Source organism: Scyliorhinus torazame, chromosome 24, assembly GCF_047496885.1.
Source record: "Scyliorhinus torazame isolate Kashiwa2021f chromosome 24, sScyTor2.1, whole genome shotgun sequence".
Lineage (NCBI taxonomy): Eukaryota > Metazoa > Chordata > Chondrichthyes > Carcharhiniformes > Scyliorhinidae > Scyliorhinus > Scyliorhinus torazame.
The window spans coordinates 45,356,309-45,376,059 of record NC_092730.1 but is presented as its reverse complement, the minus strand read 5'-3'; the positions used below and the strand labels follow the sequence as shown (position 1 = coordinate 45,376,059).

Below are 19,751 nucleotides of genomic sequence, written 5' to 3'. Positions count from 1 at the left end.
GGAATATAGGGATACAGACCCAGGAAGACTAGAAGATTTTAGTTCAGGTGGGCAACATGGTCGGCTCAGGCTTGGAGGGCCGAAGGGCCTGTTCCTCTGCTGTACTTTTCTTTGTCTTTGTTCTTTGTTGTAAAATCTCCCCTCTTTCCTCTTGTGTAACTGTGTTATCTGCATCTTCACTCTGTTATTGACAGGTCTTCCCTGATGTTAATTAAACTGCTTTCCGATATTTCAGTATATTCTCTCCCGCTGAACTGTGATTTCTACTGTGGAACCGAGATCTCTACTGTGTAACTGCTCTCTGCTGTGGAATATGATCTCTGCTGTGAACTGTGCCTCTGCTGGGAAACGGCGACCTCTCCTGTGGAAATGTGCTCTCTGCTGTGAAACTGTGCTCTATGATGTGTTACTGTGTTCTCTGCTGTGGGACTGTGTTCTCTGCCGTAAACTGTGTGCTCTGCTGAGAAACTGCGATCTCTCCAGTGGAAATGTACTCTCTGCTGTGAAACTGTGCTCTCTGCTGTGAAACTGTGCTCTCTGCTGAGGAAACGTGGACCAGATGTGATGCAGCTGAGGGTGCTGAGTGATGTAACGTGGACATGGTGAAGTTACTGGCCAGAAATTTCCGAATTCTATTTTTGTTTTTAATGGACAGCTACAATCCACGTGTTTATTCTAGGACACAACAATGAATAAAAATGAATCAGTGCTGAGCACAATTCTAACATCCCACACCTCCAGTTTGTTCTTATTGAGAACCCCGTCCTCGATGGAAGCTTTTGCTCTCCGGATCAGACCACCACCTCCTGGGAATACAGCAGCGATACCTCCAAGATCTGATCTGTAACAGAATCACAGAATAATACAGTGTCCCCTTGTGACTGAAGGGAACAGGTGCTCCCTATCCGCCCTGTCTATACCTATCATAATCTTGTACACCTCGATGAGATCACCCCTCAGTCATCTCTGTTCCCGCGAGAGAGAGAAAACAAGCCTATCCAACCTCTCTTCATATCCTAAATGCTACATCCCAAGCAACATCCTGCTGAATCACCTCTGCAACGCACCCAGTGCAGTCACATATTTCCTAGAATGTGGTGACCAGAATTGCACACGGTACTCCAGCTGTGACCTCCCCAACATTCTATACAACTCCACCATGACCTCTCTGCTTTTGTAATCCATGCCCCGATTGATAAAGACAAGTATCTCAAATGCCTTTTCCACCACCCTATTAACCTTGCCTTCAGAGATCTATGACCTTTGTTCCTCAGGACTTTCCAGTGTCAGGCCATTCACATTAGTTCTACAATAATAATATAATATTCTTCATTGTCACAAATAGGCTTATATTAACACTGCAATGAAGTTGCTGCGAAAATCCCTACCAAATGGATCACATCTAATTTTTCAGCGTTAAATTCCATCAGCCACTTTTCTGCCCATTTGACCATCCCGTCTGTATCTTCCTGTAACTCAAGACACTCAACCGCACTGTGGGCTTGAAACTCAGTGAAAGGATTTCACATTCCTCTCGGAATCTGAACACCAGCTCAATCCCAACATTCAGCTTGGGTGGGCAGACAAGACAACGTCCTTCCCGCAGCCCCCCAGCACAGACTGGATAATATCCCAAACTCGTATCCTGCTATTGTCACATTGCTCCACCACCTTGGTCTCTTCACAAAAGTCCAGGAACCTCAACCCAAATCCTCAGACCTTTGATTATCTCTTCAAACAACATCTTGTCCCTGATTAAGTTCATCCTGGGAAGAGGGGCTCGGTATTCCGAGTTTCTCTGCAGGCATCCGGTTGCTGTTGATGGACCAAAAGAGGCCTCACGCCTGAAAGAAAGCCTCTCTCACAGCCCTGTGAGCGTGTCTCCATTAGACGGTGTAGTCAATACCTGCAGAGTAGATAACAATGAGGAGAAGGGTGAGCAATTTCAGCGTCACAATTCTCTGGATACAGAGCATTCAAAATATAATATTATTGAAAATACTGAACAGATCCTCTGGGAGCAGGACTCAAGTCAAAGGGGAAAATCCAGTGGGTTTCTAGTGGAGAGATTTAACAACTGGATGATGGCAGCTGAAATCAGTCCTTGCGTTACAATCTCTGTAGATATTCTACTGAATTTAACCCTGCAAAAGGCATATTTTCCGACTAGAAATCCAACACATTTTCCCCTGTTGTGGAGGAAGTTCTCAATCGCACAGGTGGTCAAACGCAATAAGGCTGGGCTGGGATTTGAGTCCAGATTTTTCTTCAGTGAACAGACACTTTACTGGACGAAGGTACAGAGTCTGAGGATGTTCAGCTAATCACAGGGCAATACTGGAAATACTGTACAGATCTGTCGTATCTGTGAAAAGAGAAATAGTTAACATTTCACAACCTGACCTTTCGTTGGAACGACCTGTTTCTCTCTCCACAGAAGCTACCGGATCAACTGAATATTTCCAGCATGTTCTGTCTTTGTTTCGGGTTTGCAGCATCCGCAGTATTTTGCTTTTGGGTCAAAGGACAATGAGTTGCCTTTCCTGCCCTGAGGGTTATTGCAGGTCTCTCTGGCTGTGATTGTCGCTGATTCGGCCAAACATTTACAATCTATCATTAATTGACCGTGAGAATGGGCGGTGAGGGGATTCTGGAACCGCTGCAAGTCCATATGGTGTATGTACACACACAGTGCTGTTAGGGAGGGGTTCCAGGTTTGGATGGTGCCTCGCGGAGGAAAAGTCAATTTCAGGAGTGGGATTCGAGCCCTGACCTCCAGAGGAGACTGCGACCTGCGCTCGGCCATCCTGACGTATTCGAAAGGTTAGGTGCGATTGGGCCGAAATCGGGTGCTCTTTCCGAGGGTCGGTGCCGACTCGATGGGCCGAATGGCCTCCTTCCGCACTGGAGGCATTCTATGATTACTGAAATAGGGTGAAAATGGCAGCATCAGGACACAGGGACGAGTTAAGGTCTCAGGCGAGAGGAAGTGTCCTGTGTAATGACACATAGAATGTACATTTATTGTGGACTGGTGCCATCTCCTGGCTGAACAGGAGCCGTGCGACACGGACACTTTCATTCAGGAGCATTTTAAATTGGAGTGAAATAACTTACGCAAAGTAAGTATTTGTTACGAAACAGTTAATCAAACTGATCTAAAGAACCAAAAGGACACGTTTCCATCCCGTGAGCGATGGTGGTATAGTGGTGAGCATAGCTGCCTTCCAAGCAGTTGACCCGGGTTCGATTCCCGGCCATCGCAATAATAAATTTGCAATTTTTGCACCTCTTTGTGAGTTTCAAACTGAGGAAGAGAAAGTTTCTCACTCAGAATTTAGTGGCAAGTACAGCGAGGAGTGAAATAAGTAACTTTCTGAACATTTTTAATGTGGTTTCAATATGGACAGTGTTCGACTATTCACTGTCCAAGCCCTCCGACAAAAGCTAAAAATCACAGCATTTTCACTTCAGCCTCATGAAGTGGACCAGACACAACAGACACGTGACAGACGAGGATGGGATTTGAAGCCACGTGTACAGAGCACAATGGATTATTGTGCATCACCTTAACCACGTGGTACAGCTGCTTTACTTCATGGTCCTTTAATATCCCTCAATCTGACTTCTCTGCGTTTCTTTCACACAGTTGGGTATAAATAAAACATAAATCTATGAGGAGAAACCCGCAGTGGTCCGCACTTGGGCTTGTGGCGCAACGGCAGCGCGTCTGACTCCAGATCAGAAGGTTGCGTGTTCAAATCACGTCAAGCTCAGGATGTTTTTCTGCCGCTGGTTCCAGGAATTTCTCTCTGTGGGAATGTTCCTGAAATGACTCCGTTCAAAGCCGCAATGCTGGTATATCTTTCCGGATATTTCAGATTGACCCGCTCAGTTTATATTTTTGAGCAGTTTCATCAAACATTCGGATAGCTCAGTCGGTAGAGCATCGGACTCTACCTCCCAGCATCGAGGGTTCGAGCCGCACGTTGGCCGCTTCCATATTATTATCTGAGAATATTGAACCAACTGTGCTAACCATTGTGCTACCGTGCTGCCCAAACAGTTGGTTCAATCTCACTGCTCGTGGGTGAGACCAGAACTACTGGGCAGTTAAAAACAAGGACGTCGCTCTTTTTCGGACGGAGATGAGGAAATTTCTCCCTCTCAGAGAGTTGTGCGACTTTGGAACTCTGCCTCAGAAGGCCGCGGAAGCGGGACATTGATTATGTTTAAGGCGGAGATGGGGAAATTCTTGTTCAGCAAATAATCGGGGTTGCATACAACCATTGCATTCAGCCAGTTACCTGGGTGCACGAGCGTGCGGTTTTTTATTTGATATATCAAAGAACAAAGAACAAAGAAATGTACAGCACAGGAACAGGCCCTTCGGCCCTCCAAGCCCGCGCCGACCATACTGCCCGACTAAACTACAATCTTCTACACTTCCTGGGTCCGTATCCTTCTATTCCCATCCTATTCATATATTTGTCAAGATGCCCCTTAAATGTCCCTATCGTCCCTGCTTCCACTACCTCCTCCGGTAGCGAGTTCCAGGCACCCACTACCCTCTGCGTAAAAAACTTGCCTCGTACATCTACTCTAAACCTTGCCCCTCTCACCTTAAACCTATGCCCCCTAGTAATTGACCCCTCTACCCTGGGGAAAAGCCTCTGACTATCCAAAACTGACTATCAGTTCCACACCATGGTGAAACGGTGTTAAAATGTCGTTTTCATTTCTTCACGTGTTCTTCACTGATATATTCGCTGCAATAACTTCTCTGGGCACAAAGCACGGTAGCACAAGTGGCTAGCACGGTGGCTTCACAGCGCCAGGGTACCAGGTTCGATTCACTCTCTCTGCGGAGTCTGAACGTTCTGCACGTGCCTGCGTGGGTCCCACAGTGCAAAGATATAGCTCGGATAGCTCAGTCGGTAGAGCATGGGAGTCTACCTCCCAGGATCGAGGGTTCGAGCCGCACGTTGGCCGCTTCCATATTATTATCTGAGAATATTGAACCAACTGTGCTAACCATTGTGCTACCGTGCTGCCCAAACAGTTGGTTCAATCTCACTGCTCCAGAACTACTGGGCAGTTAAAAGCAAGGATGTCGCTCTTTTCGGACGGAGATGAGGAAATTTCTCCCTCTCAAAGTTGTGCGACTTTGGAACTCTGCCTCAGAAGGCCGCGGAAGCGGGACATTGATTATTTTTAAGGCGGAGATGGGGAAATTCTTGTTCAGCAAATAAATCAAAGGTTTATCGGGGTTGCATACAACCATTGCATTCAGCCAGTTACCTGGGTGCACAAGCGTGCGGTTTTTTATTTGATATATCAGTTCCACACCATAGTGAAACGGTCTTAAAATGTCGTTTTCATTTCTTCACGTGTTCTCCACTGATATATTCGCTGCAATAACTTCTCTGGGCACAAACCACGGTAGCACAAGTAGCTAGCACTGTGGCTTCACAGTGCCAGGGTACCAGGTTCGATTCACTGTCTGTGCGGAGTCTACACTTTCTGCCCGTGTCTGCGTGGGTTTTCTCCGGGTGCTCCGGATTCCTCCCACAGTGCAAAGTCGTGGATTAGGTGGATTAGGTGGATTGGCCGTCCTAAATTGCACTCAGTGCCCATACGTTACATACGGGACCAGTCTTCATAAATAGAAGCGTCATCCGGGCCCTGGCTCACTGCCCATGTGGAGTTTGCTCATTCTTCCCATGTGTGCCTGGGTTTCACCCCCCACAACCCAAAGATGTGCAAGGTCTGTGGATTGGCCACGCAAAATTGGCCCTTAATCGGAAAAAAAAAAAGAATTGGGAACTCTAAATTTACACAGAAATAAATAAATAGAACCGCCCAGCACAAAGGCAAGGCTGCAACAGAAATAGACAATGTTGGATAACTCGGCTGGTCTGGCAGCATCTGTGGAGAGAGAAACAGAGTTACAGTTTCCAGTCCAGTCTGACCATGCTTCCCATTCTCTGTTTCCCGCTCCACAGATGCTGCCAGGTCTGCTGAGATTTTCCAGCTCTGGGCTCATGGACACGGTGGGCGGAATGGCCGCACCCTGTGCTGGAACCATTCTATAATTCTAGTAAGAAGTCTTACAACACCAGGTTAAAGTCCAACAGGTTTGTTTCGATTTCACTAGCTTTCGGAGAGCTGCTCCTTCCTCAGGTGAATGAAGAGGTATGGTCCACAAACATATATATAGACAGATTCAAAGATGCCCGACAATGCTTGGACACGGAATGCGAGCATTAGCTGGTGATTAAATCTTTACAGATCCAGAGATGGGGTAACCCCATGTTAAAGAGGTGTGAATTGTGTCAAGCCATCATCTATAATTCTAAACTGTCCTCATAATTGAAACCATCTATGCCTGTATCATTCTGATGTGGACATGCCGGCGTTAGACTGAGGTTAAAGAGGTGTGAATTGTGTCAAGCCAGGACAGTTGGTAGGATTTCACACGCCAGATGGTGGGGAATGAATGTAATGCGACATGAATCCCAGGTCCCGGTTGAGGCCGCACTCATGTGTGCGGAACTTGGCTATAAGCTTCTGCTCAGCGATTCTGCGTTGTTGCGCGTCCTGAAGGCTGCCTTGGAGAACGCTTACCCGGAGATCAGAGGCTGAATGCCCTTGACTGCTGAAGTGTTCCCGACTGGAAGGGAACATACCTGCCTGGTGATTGTCGCACGATGTCCATTCATTCGTTGTCGCAGCGTCTGCATGGTCTCGCCAATGTATCATGCTTCGGGACACCGTTTCCTGCAGCGTATGAGGTAGACATCATTGGCCGAGTCGCACGAGTATGTACCGCGTACCTGGTGGGTGGTGTTCTCATGTGTAATGGTGGTATCCATGTCGATGATCTGACACGTCTTGCAGAGATTGCCATGTCAGGGTTGTGTGGTGTCGTGGTCACTGTTCTGAAGGCTGGGTAGTTTGCTGCAAACAATGGTTTGTTTGAGGTTGTGCGGTTGTTTGAAGGCAAGTAGTGGAGGTGTGGGGATGACCTTGGCAAGATGTTCATCTTCATCGATGATGTGTTGAAGGCTGTGAAGAAGATGTCGTAGTTTCTCCGCTCCGGGAAAGTATTGGACGACGAAGGGTATTCTGTCGGTTGTGTCCCATGTTTGTCTTCTGAGGAGGTCAGTGCGTTTTTTTGCTGTGGCGCATTGGAACTGTCGATCGATGAGTCGAGCGCCATATCCCGTTCATACGAAGGCATCTTTCAATGTCTGTAGATGTCTGTTACGCTCCTCCTCGTCTGAGCAGATCCTGTGTATACGGAGAGCTTGTCCATCGGGGATGGCTTCTTTAATGTGTTTAGGGTGGAAGCTGGAGAAGTGTGAGGTTATCCGTGGGTTTGCGGTAAAGCGAAGTGCTGAGGTGACCGCCCTTGATGGAGACGAGTGTGTCCAAGAATGCAACTGATTTTGGAGAGTAGTCCATGGTGAGCCTGATGGTTGGATGGAACTTATGGATGTCATCGTGCAGTCGTTTCAGTGATTCTTCGCCGTGGGTCCAAAGGAAAAAGTTGCCAGAATGCAACTCTCCAATTGGATACTTCACGTCCTCAGATCTTAGACTTTCAATACCATCGTCTGAGGAACAGGTAGAGCGGTATATCGGACCTTGCTGATTAGAGCAAACTGATCAATGCAGCAATGAGAAGCTCCTTAACCACCAGCGGTTTGGACAAGGATGGCACTCAGATACAGGACTCTGGCTGGGGTTCAAAAGTAGGGAAAGCATGTCTTGTTTGAAATGTAATAAAGATGAAGACAGACTTTAAGTCGATTTGTGCACGGATCTTAGTTTGTGCTTCAACGCATCAGGATGGCCGAGCGGTCTAAGGCGCTGCGTTCAGGTCGCAGTCTCTTCTGGAGGCGTGGGTTCGAATCCCACTCCTGATATTGTCTTTTCCTCCACGAGGTTAAATTTCTCCAGCAAAATTTTCAAACTCAGGAAGATCCAATACCTCCCTTTCAATGGAAAAGCGTTGGTCTCAGGACATGAGATTCCAGCTTAAATATGCACAGCAAGACCCCACCGGCAGGACCCCACCGGCAGAAGCCCAGCTCATGACTCGACAATCTGCTTCGGTGAGTCTGGTTGAGGAATTCATATTGATCCAAACAGAAGGGTAAAATTCGTCTTCTCTTGTAAATAGTCTGGCTGGTTGGATTGTTCACATCCGTCCAAGAGGGGACGTTGGGAACTCTGCTTCTATTGTGATTCCTTGCTCGATAAAGCTTCATTTCCTTATTGGCCCCCCGTGAGTTATTACTGGATATCGCTATATATCTATATTGCCCCTCTGTGGGGTACTACTGGATAATGCTTCCCGTGCAGTTTTGACTAAGGGTCACCTGGACACGAAACGTCAGCTCATTTCTCTCCCTCCAGATGCTGTCAGATCTGCTGAGACTTTAAAGCATTTTCTCTGTGGTTCCCTATATGTTCATTACAATGTTGTAATGTGTCATGCTGTCTCTTTCATTCTTGGGACTAATGTCGGGATGAGACTGCAAGAAAGTTTCTGATAGCTATTTGCTGCAAAGCAAACAGGAACGCGTGTTATGTTTACTTTTGTTGTGAGGGAGAATGTAAATAGCAGAGAATACCCTCGATTCCTCGACCTCGGGCTAATTGCCCTGCACGCTTCCGCTGCGGCACTCTGCTCCTTAAACCAGGAGCTCCAACATTACTGCCCTGCGGTAACCACACAATTATTCACTTCCTCATTTTTTTCTTTCAACAAGAACACACGTTTGAGCACACTGATACTGGTCAGCACAGTTCAGATAATTCACTTTCGTGCGGAATGGTTGTTCTATGGAAGGTGATGTGATTTCTTCTGTGACGTTGTTCTGATGGGAAAGTGGGGAGTGACTGGAATTACCTTTATAAAATGAAGTTCGGGGCGGCAGTTTCATCTCTCTGGGAACATTGATCACGCAGTTACAGACTTCCTCAAACTTTGCCTCAAGTCCGACCACAAAAATAAATAGCACCGAGCAGAGTGGCGCAGCGGAAGCGTGCTGGGCCCATAACCCAGAGGTCGATAGATCGAAACCATCCTCTGCTATTCATAGTCTCAATCGCACCAAACGGAAGAAAGTTGCTATTTGTCAGCAGCACCTCTGCCTTTTTCTTTATTGGTACCAAAGTTTTGCTTTCAGTCTTATCCACTCTTTGACACCTGTTCTTCAGCTAGCCACAGTACAGTCGAGGTGACTAAGTTGACTTCTCCCTGAACACTCTTCTGCCGCCTCTACTGGATGAACGTTCACCTGATTGGACACTGGAGGGGTTCGTCGGCTACTTGTCTGTGAGAGCAGCACCGGAAGCAGCTGTGGAGAGAGATTGCAGTCGCCAGAATGCAACTCTCCAATTAGACACTTCACGTCGCTCAGATCTTAGACTTTCAATACCTTCGTCTGAGGAACAGGTAGAGCGGGATATTGGACCTTGCTGATTCGAGCAAACTGATCAATGCCGAGTGGTCTAAGCTGCTGCGTTTAGATCGAAGTCTCCACTTGAGGCGTGGGTTCGACTCCCATTCCTAATATTGACTTTTTCTCCATGAGGTTAAATTCCTCCAGCAAGATTTTCAACATCAGGAAGATCCAATACCTCCCTTTGAGTGGAAAAGCGTTGGTCTCAGGACATGAGATTCCTGTTTAAATACACACAGCAAGACCACACAGGCAAACGCGCAGTTAATGCCTCGATAATCTGCTTCAGTGTCTCTGGTTGAGGAATTAATATTGAGCACAGGACTCCGGGTAAAATTCGTCTTATCTTCTTGTAAATAGTCTGGCTGGTTAGAGTGTTCACATCCGTCCGAGAGGGGAAGTTGGAAACTCGGTTTCTATGGTGATGTCCTGCTGGATAAAACTTTATTTCCTTATTGGCCCCCTGTGAGGTATTACTGGATAACGTTATTTCTCTATATTGCCCCTCTGTTGGGTACTATTGGATAACGTTTCCAGTCCAGCTTTGACAAACAGTTACCTGGACTTTAAAGCATTTTCTCTGTGGTTCCCTATGTGTGAGCTTTACAATGTTGTAATGTGTCATGCTGTCTGCGTCATTCCTGGGTTTAATGTCGGGATGAGACTGCAAGAATGTTTCTGATAGGTATTTGCTGCAAAGCAAACAGGAACGTGCGTTATGTTTTCTTTTTGTGTCAGGGAGAATGTAAATAGCAGAGAATAGCCACGATTCCGTGACGTTGGGCTAATGCCCCAACACGCTTCCGCTGCGGCACTCTGCTCCTTAAACCAGGAGCTACGATTTTACTGCCCTGCGGTAGCCACACAGCTATTCACTTCCGCATTTTTTCTTTCAACTAGAACACACGTTTGAGCACAGTAATTCTGGTCAGCAGATTTCAGATAATTTACTTGCGTTCTGAATGTTGTTCTGTGAAGGTAATGTGATTTCTTGTGTGACGTTGTTCTGATGATAAAGTGGGGAGTGACTGGAATCATCTTCATAGAATGAAGTTCGGGGCGGCAGTTTCACCTCTCTGGGAACATTGATCACGCTGTTCGAGATTTCTTCAAACTTTGCCTCAAGTCCGACCCCGAACAGGGTCAAGCACGAGCAGCGTGGAGCAGCGGCCCATAACCCAGAGGTCGATGGATCCAAACCATCTTCTGCTATTCATATTCTCAATCACACCAAACGGAAACAAGTCGCTATTTGTCAGCAGCACATCTACCTTTTTCTTTATTAGTATCAACGTTTTACTTACAGTCTGATCCGCTCTTTGACACCTGTTCTTCAGCTACCCACAGTATAGTCGAAGTGACAAAGTTGACTTCTCCCAGAACACTCTTCTGGCACCTCTCCTGGATGAACGTTTTCCTGTTTGGACACAGGAGGGATTCTTCGGCTACTTGTCTGTGAAAGCAGCACCGGGAGCAGCTGTGGAGAGAGATTGCAGTCGCCAGGATGCAACTCTCCAATTGGATACTTCACGTCGCTCAGATCTTAGGCTCTCAATTTCTTCGAGTGAGGAACAGGTAGAGCGGGAATTCGTCCCTGGTTGATTGGAGCAAACTGATCAATGCAGCAATGAGGAGCTCCTTAACCCTCAGCGGCCTGGACAAGGATGACACTCAGACACAGGACTCTGGCTGGTGTTCAAAAGTAGGGTAAGCATATCTTGTTTGAAATGGAATGATGATGAACATAGAATTTGAGTCGATTTGTGCACGGATCTTAGTTTCGGCGACAACGCATCAGGGTGACCGAGCGGTCAAAGGTTCAGGTCGCAGTCTCTTTTGGAAGCGTGGGTGCGAATCCCACTCCTGACATTGACCTTTCCCCCACGAGGTTAAATTTCTCCAGCGAGATTTTCAACCTCACGAATGTCCAATACCTTCCTTTCAATGGAAAAGCGTTGGTCTCAGGACATGAGATTCCTGCTTAAATACGCACAGCAAGACCACACAGGCAAAAGCGCAGTTAATGACTCGATAATCTGCTTCAGTGACTTTGGTTGAGGAATTAATATTGATCCCAGGACTCCGGGTAAAATTCGTCTTCTCTTGTAAATAGTCCGGCAGGTTCGATTGTTTACATCCGTCCGAGAGGGGAAGATGGGAACTTGGTTTCTATTGTGATTTGTTGCTCGATAAAGCTTTATTTCCTTATATGCCCCTTGTGAGTTATTACTGGATATCGCATTATACCTATATTGCCCCTTTGTGGGGTACTACTGGATATCGTATCCGGTCCAGCTTTGACAAAGTGTCATCTGGACTCGAAACGTTAACTCTTTTCTCTCCCTACAGATCTGGTCAGACCTGCTGAGACTTTAAAGCATTTTCTCTGTGGTTCCCTCTGTGTGAGCTTTACAATGTTGTAATGTGTCACGCTGTCTGCTTCATTCCTGGGTTTAATGTCGGGATGAGACTGCAAGAAAGTTTCTGATAGGTATTTGCTGCAAAGCAAACAGGAACGTGCGTTATTTTTACTTTTCGTGTCAGGGAGGATGTAAATAGCAGAGAATAGCCTCGATTCCTCGACCTCGGGCTAATCACCCAACACGCTTCCGCTACGGCACTCTGCTCCTTAAACCAGGAGCTACACCATTACTGCCCTGCGGTAGCCACACTATTCACTTCCTCATTTTTTCTTTCAACAAGAACACACGTTTGAGCACACTGATTCTGGTCAGCATAGTTGAGATCATTTACTTTCGTGCTGAATGGTTGTTCTGTGAAGGTTATTTGATTTCTTCTGGGACGTTGTTCTGATGGGAAAGTGGGGAGTGACTGGAATCACCTTCATAAAATGAAGTTCGGGGCGGCAGTTTCACCTCTCCGGGAACATTGATCACTCTGTTGCTGATTTCTTCAAACTTTGCCTGTATTTATAGAACGAATACACAAGCAATGAAGAGAGAGAATGTATTAAATCAGAGATTGGATATTCTTGTAACCAATACGGTTGTAATGGGAATCCTTCATTTTCCGATAAATCGGGATGAGCTGGATCGCTCAGTCAGAAATCAGATATCTGGGGATTTAAATGTGATTACTACAGTAATAATATTTAACCATGTTAATGTTATTTTGCTCCAATTGAAACGTGTCACGAATACCTCGTTCCCTTGTTGCACAACTTGCTTTCAGCCAGGAGATGGCAGCAGTGCGCAATAGTTTGGATCTCCTGATTGTGTCCACAGATCTGGATAGGAATGGAGCTGCTGCTTCCCGGGGAGCTGCCAAGCAAGAGGCACAGATATTGACCAACAGCACCCGCTCCAAATAGATTCCCCTAATTACTGAACAAAACAAAAACAAGCACAAATCATATTTTAAGAAACTATGACAGTGACTCTGAAAACAATACACCATCACCTCTGAAAGAATCGATTTGCTGTAACTAATTAAAGATGAACCGTTTCAATATCAGCCGTAATTCCTTACCAGTTCTCATACAGGCACCGACTGGTTAGAAGTTTGGTTCACTTTTCAAGGTTCGGCTCAATAAAATCAATCACAGGCCCGTGATCTGCTTTCCTCCTGTTCTCAGACACATCCACTTTGTACAAGGGCGCACTAACTGGTTTTCAGAGTAAGAGTCAGACTGCAGTCACCTCGTTCTCTCTCGATCCCATTATCTCAGAGCCACCTCACAACCAGGAATGGAACTTCTCACAGAGCCAAGAATGGAATAGTTTGTCGATTCTTCCACTGATTCAGGACCGCCCATCGCCAGGATGTATTCGTCCAAAAGAGTTGGGATGAAATAGGGCTGAGTTTCACTGTGTATCCAATCAGTCCCCGGAGAAGCACAAAAACAGTGAGTGAGGGAGAGAGAAAGAAACAAAGAAACAGATAGAGAGATAAAATATGTTCCATTTCTACCACGATCTTTTTACCCAGAAATACATTCAGCTGAATGAAACCGAACCACGTTTCCATTCGCTGCCGTTGCTGCTTCTCCTTCCAAACATTGCAGGAAACGTTATTATTTATTGATCGTTGTTTTGAGTGCGAGCTTCTTTATATGTCGTTCAGTTTCCAAAACAAATGCTGACCGATTCTGATCTTGGTTCAAACCGTTCACTTACAAACATTCCGATTCAGTGGCTTGCGCGGGGAGTTCAGCAAACACTTCGAATCGCAGTCGCTGCGAGCAAGGCTCGAACCAGCCCGGGGAAACCACATTGATTTCAAGTACAACGCCTTAACAACTCTGCCATCGCAGCTGTGTCTAGTGTGTCATTCGCTAGTAATTTGGTCGATAGAATACATTCTAAAACCAGCCTGGAATCACTCCAGGAAGTTATTGCATTCAAACGATCAACGGGGCCCCGGTGTTTATGTGAGGAGGGGTTGAATCTTCGTGGAAAATGACCATTGGATTTGGAGAGAGGCCTTGAGAGACTCGAAAACCTCAGCTCACTAAACGCACAATTACACCGATTAAATAGATTGTGGAACAACATCAGTTACATTGGAAATATATTAGAAATTCAAATGGAACAGGACCACACTTTACAGTCTGGAAGAAAATTTAAATGATGAAATCTAGAAATTACAGCACAGAAGGAGACCTGTGCAGGCCGAATGGTCACCTGATGACGCAACTAAAATGGTCACGTGTCGGGATTCCGGCAGTTCCCCGGATCGCGGTCAGAGCACAAGCCAGGAGGAGCTGCTCAATTATTAAGTCAGTTACATGTCATTGGTCGCCAGTCATTGAGAGACCAGCATATCTACATGGTGTCAGGAGTGGGCAGTATGGCAGAAGGACTTACCGCATCAACATGCTTGTATCACAGAATCGTAGAATATCCAGCTCAGAAGTAGGCCATTCGGCCCAACAAGTCAGCACTGGCCCTCCGAATGAGCACCGCAGCAACTCTCTTCAAAAAGAGGTTTAATAAATAGCGCCTCAGTAACCCGGCTAGCTCAGTCGGTAGAGCATGCGACTCTTAATCCCAGGGTCGTGGGTTCGAGCCCCACGTTGAGCGCTTTCTTGTTATTATCTGAAAATGTTGACGCTGAATGAACTGTCTTCATAACAGGGACATAACCTTGACTGGGAATCCAGAGGTCTGAACTAACCTCGTGACAAAGTTTAATAAATATGGAATTAAAATTGCTTCTCAGTCACGGCGGAGCAAGGTTCTGCTTCCGACGGATCTTACTTCCACAACTGGGAACACATTACACAACAGATAATGATTTGACACAACTCCAGTGAAGATCTGTCACCGGCAGTGTCACGGTTCCATGGCAGAGAGCACGGTTACACAGCAAGATATAATTTTACAAACAAGACCTCTCTGTGTGCAGCAGAAAACACATTTTCCTAAAAAAACAGTTTCTCCATCTCGGCACCTTTTCTGTGTGTCATTGTATGTGTGTCCTGATAGTCTCTTCCTGATTTTTTTGTGTATCTTTCTCTGTCTGTCACAGCAGTGCTGCTGTTGTGTATTAATCTCACTTTTCCCAAACAGTAATTGTGATTGATAGATACAGAAACATTTCCAAACTGACATTCAGTACCAATGTCTGATAGAGACTGAAACCCACCCTCACATACAGTCCCAGACATTGACTCATAATGAAGGAATCCTGCTCTCACAAACTGTTGAGACTGGGGTGCAGAGTGTTCCCTCCACTCGCGAACACTACCTGTGATTTACAGATACAGAACAAATCTCAATCAGGTGAGTAGCAGAGTTTGATGGGTACGACATGTATTCCACAATCACCTTCTCTGCACCAGATAATCAGATGCAGACGACATGCGGCGTCTGTGTTGGTTTAACAAGGGTTTTGCCCAAGAACAGGAACAGATTTACACAATATCAGGGTATAAGACGTAGGAGCAGAAGTAGGCCATTCAGCCCATCGAATATGCTCCGTATTTCAATGAGATCATGCTTGATCTGATGTATGACGTGTTATGACCTCATAATGTGGCACGTTGTCACAGTGGTTACCTCACAGCGCCCGCGATCCGGGTTCAATTCCAGCCTTTGGTCACTGACTGTGTGGAGTTTGCACTTTCTCTCCGTGTCTGTGTGGGTTCCCTCCGGGTGCTCCGATTTCCTCGCACAGTCCAAATGTGTGCGGGTTAGGTGGACTGTCCATGCTAAATTGACCCTTAGTGTTCAGAAAGTTGGGTGGTGTTACAGGGATGTGATGGGGACACAGAGGCTCTTTCAGAATATCGTTGCAGAGTCCATTGGCAGAATGGCCTCCTTTTACATTTTAATGATCTCATGATAATGCTCATGTCCACTTTCCCGGCTTTTTATCTCTAGATTTCATGATGAACCTTTAAAACCAGCAATCCCACCAAGCCTCAGGTAGCGGTAACTCCTCAATGGTCGTTAATTTCCCGGCTGTCAGTCATTTGGCCAGTCTTGAGTGAAGTCACATCCTGGAAATGTCATACATTGATCCAGTTCTAAAATAAATTAAGTCGCTCAAGTCCCTGATGACCATAGGCCCTTTGAGTGTAAGATCTGACTGGTGGTGATTTAACCTGAGGATCACCATACTTCAGGCGAGGAGCAATAATAATAATACTAATAATCTCTTATTGTCACAAGTAGGCTTCAATCAAGTTACTGTGAAAAGCCCGGAGTTGCCACATTCCGGCGCCGGTTCGGGGAGGCTGGAACGGGAATTGTGAGATGGCGGGGTTTTCATGTTTCAGGTCTAGTATAACCGTGTGATCTGAATCTAATTAATTTGGTTTTCCTTCTGCTAATCTTGTCTCACAGTGAGGCAAACCTCACTGATTGGATAGACGAGTGATCGTTCTTCAGTCTTGTCATTGTCGGTCCCGCTGAATATGGAGGCATATCCTGTGTGGCAGGATTTAGCTCCAACTCAAGCTATACGTTTGTGGATAATACCACTGCGGTAGGTCGTATCCCAAACAATGACGAATCAGATACAGAAGGTAGATAAATCACATAGTTGCATAGTGCACTGTCATGTGAGTGTACATTTAAGACATGTAAGTTTAAGCAATGTACATTTAAGAAAACAGTGATGTCAGAGAGAGGGTGGAGCTGGACTTTAGGTCAGCCATTTTGCAGATTTTTACTTTCAGTTTAAAAAGCAGCTTGTGTGTGTCTGTGTGTTTCCAGAGAGCTGCAAGTTTGAAAAGAGATTGGGAGTGTCTTCGTTTGCAGGGTGCTGGATCTCTGACATAAAAGACCATCTCTGGATCATTTGGGTGATTTAAACTGATAATTGTAATGCCTTCAACCTGATGTGATTCTGTTTAAAGGTGTTAAGTCTCTTGGAAGTTTGAAGGAACATTTTAAGTAATTGTTTCTGTTGCAATATTTTCTGAGTTATCTTTGAAGTAAGGGGCGTTAAGAGATCCAATGTTTATTTAAGATGTTAAGTTGAGTTCATGGAATAAACAGTGCTTTGTGTTTAAAAGCCCACGAGTCCATAATTGTATAATAATAATACACCTCGGGAAAAAGCCGTGTGCTAGGAAAAGCAACAAATACATTAAAGGGAGAGGTTGGTTGAACTCCATGATACATTTTGGGGTTCTGAAAACGCCTCACCCATAGAAATTGGGGGCTCGTCCGGGATAAAAGTCTATCTATTGGATTGGCTTTTGTGAACTTAAAGACAGTGAAGGATTGTTCCTTTTCCGGTGTGGTATTTTAGTTTACGTGGGGAGAGTGTTGTGAACAATGGCTCTTTCAGAGGCTCAGAAGTTTTTGGGGGTGGAGAATGTCACACGAAGTACTTTACGGGCAGAAACGAAAAGCAGACTGTTAGATTTGGCAAGAACATTGCAGTTAACCTTACCTGACAAAATGCGAAAAGGTGAAGTAATTATGGTGGTGGTTAAGCATTTAAATTTGCATGCGATAGAGTTTGATTCATTGGAAATGGCAAAAATTCAGTTGCAAATTAAACAAATGGAACATGAGAAAGAATGAAAGCGGCTTGAATACGAGAGGGAGAGAGAGGAAAAAGAAAGAGAAAGAGAGAGAGAGAGGAAAAAGAAACGGAGAGAGCAGAAAGGCGAAAAGAAAGAATAGTCCTAGCAGAACGAAAAGAAAAAGAAATGGAAATACAGAGGAGGGAAAAAGATAAAGAGAGCGAGTTTGAACTTCAGAAAATGGCCATGAAACATGACAATCAGTTAAAATTGGCAGACGTAAAGGGAAACGTACAGCTGGATGATAGTGATGAGGATAGTGTGAAAGCGCGTCATAGTCGAAGGCTTGGTGGGAATCTATTTAAATATGTCCAAGCACTGCCACGGTTTGACGAGAAGGAAGTAGAAGCCTTTTTCATTTCATTTCAGAAGGTAGCTAAACAAATGAAATGGCCACAGGACATGTGGGCGTTACTGATTCAAACAAAGCTGGTAGGTAGAGCTAGTGAAGTGTTTGCATCACGACCGGAGGTGGAATCTGGAACGTATGAGCAGGTGAAGAAACACATCTTAAGTGCATCTGAGCGAGTGCCTGAAGCTTATAGACAAAGGTTTAGAAATTTAAGGAAATAATTTGGTCAAACATACATGGAATTTGAAAGGCTGACACAGAGTAATTTTGATAGGTGGATAAGGGCTTTGAAAATAGACCAAATGTATTACGTTCTCAGAAAATTATACTTTTGGAGGAGTTTAAAAATTCAATTCCTGATGTAGTGAGAACTCATGTGGAAGAACAGAAGGTTAGAGCTGCGAAATTAGTATCAGAAATGGCAGATGATTATGAATACGTTCATAAATCAAAGATTGTTTTCCGACATCAGTTTCAGCCGATGAGGGATAGAAACTGGGGACATGAGAAATACTCAAGTGGTAAAGGTAAAGGTGATATGATGGGAGACAATCAAGGGAGTGTACCTCTGATTAAAAAAGAAATCCAGGAGGGTGGAAAAGAAATGAAAAGTTTCAAATGTTTTCACTGTAATAAACAAGGTCATTAAAGTCACAGTGTTGGTGGTTGAAGACAAGCACTGAGAAGGGTGATGTGGTAAAACAGGATAAGACGGTGGGGTTTGTAAGAGTGGTAAAGGAAATCCCAAGGGACGCGAAGGAGGTGCAAACAATTGTACAGCCTGTTCAAGAAGTAATTGTTAAGAAGGTGCCAGATGTATTTAAAGAATTTACTTGTGTGGGTAGAATTTACTTATGTGTATCAAGAGGAGCAGGTGAAGAAGTCACAATGTTTTGAGATACAGTGGCTAGTCAATCTTTAATGGTAAAAATGAGGAATTATGTAGTTTGGGAAGAATGTTGCCAGAAAAGGTGGTGATATGTGGAATTCAGGGTGAGAGGAGCCGCGTTCCATTGTATAAGGTGAAGTTGGAAAGTCCAGTGAAGAATGGTGAAGAGGTAGTAGGAGTAATAGATAAACTATCTTGTCCAGGAATACAGTTTATCTTGGGTAATGATATACCTGCATCGCGGGTGGGAGTGATGCCTACTGTGGTTGATAAGCCAGTGGAAAATCAGTCAACTGAAGTGTTGAAGGACGAATATCCTGGGATTTTTCCGGTTTGTGTCGTAACAAGGTCGCAAAGTTACAGGTTAAGACAAGAGGAGAAATCAAAGAGTAAAGGTGAAGTTGAAGTGCAATTATCAGCAACAATTTTTGATCAGATGGTTGAAAAAGAACAAGAACAGGTGGAGGATGAGGCGGATATTTTTAGTTCAGGAATATTTGCGGAGTTATAACAGAAAGATGTAGAAATAAAACGGATATATCAGAAAGCATATACGGAAGAGGAATCTGAGAGTATACCAGTGTGTTATTACCGTAAACATGATGGCCTGATGAGAAAATGGAGACCTGTACATATGCAGGCGGATGAAAAGTGGGCAGAAGATCATCAAGTAGAATTGCCGATAGGGTATAGAAAGGAGGTGTTGCGAGTTGCACATGAGGTACCAGTGGGAGGTCATTTGGAAATAAGGAAAACACAAGCTAAAATCCAAAATTGTTTTACTCGCCTGGACTACATAAAGATGTAGTTAAATTTTATAAATCATGTCGCACATGTCAAGTGATAGGGAAACCTCAAGCAATGATAAAACCAGCGCCCTTAATACCCATTCCAGCATTTAAGGAACCTTTTACAAGGGTCCTAATCGATTGTGTAGGACCGCTTTCTAAAACAAAAAGTGGGAATCAATATCTTTTGACTGTAATGGATGTGACTACTAGGTTTCCAGCGGCCATTCCAGTACGTAATATT

The 19,751-nt window shown here is 45.0% G+C and overlaps 4 non-coding genes across 4 annotated transcripts; all 4 read left to right on the top strand.

Annotated features, from left to right (window-relative positions):
- The first annotated feature begins 3,193 nt into the window (after positions 1-3,193).
- trnag-ucc (transfer RNA glycine (anticodon UCC)) lies at positions 3,194-3,265 on the top strand. Its single transcript has one exon. It is a non-coding gene; the product is annotated as a tRNA-Gly (tRNA).
- A 439-nt stretch (positions 3,266-3,704) lies between these two features.
- trnaw-cca (transfer RNA tryptophan (anticodon CCA)) lies at positions 3,705-3,776 on the top strand. The gene has a single exon. It is a non-coding gene; the product is annotated as a tRNA-Trp (tRNA).
- Positions 3,777-7,848: 4,072 nt separating this feature from the next.
- trnal-cag (transfer RNA leucine (anticodon CAG)) lies at positions 7,849-7,931 on the top strand. Its single transcript has one exon. It is a non-coding gene; the product is annotated as a tRNA-Leu (tRNA).
- A 6,514-nt stretch (positions 7,932-14,445) lies between these two features.
- On the top strand, positions 14,446-14,518 carry trnak-cuu (transfer RNA lysine (anticodon CUU)). The gene has a single exon. It is a non-coding gene; the product is annotated as a tRNA-Lys (tRNA).
- The last annotated feature ends 5,233 nt before the right edge of the window (positions 14,519-19,751 follow it).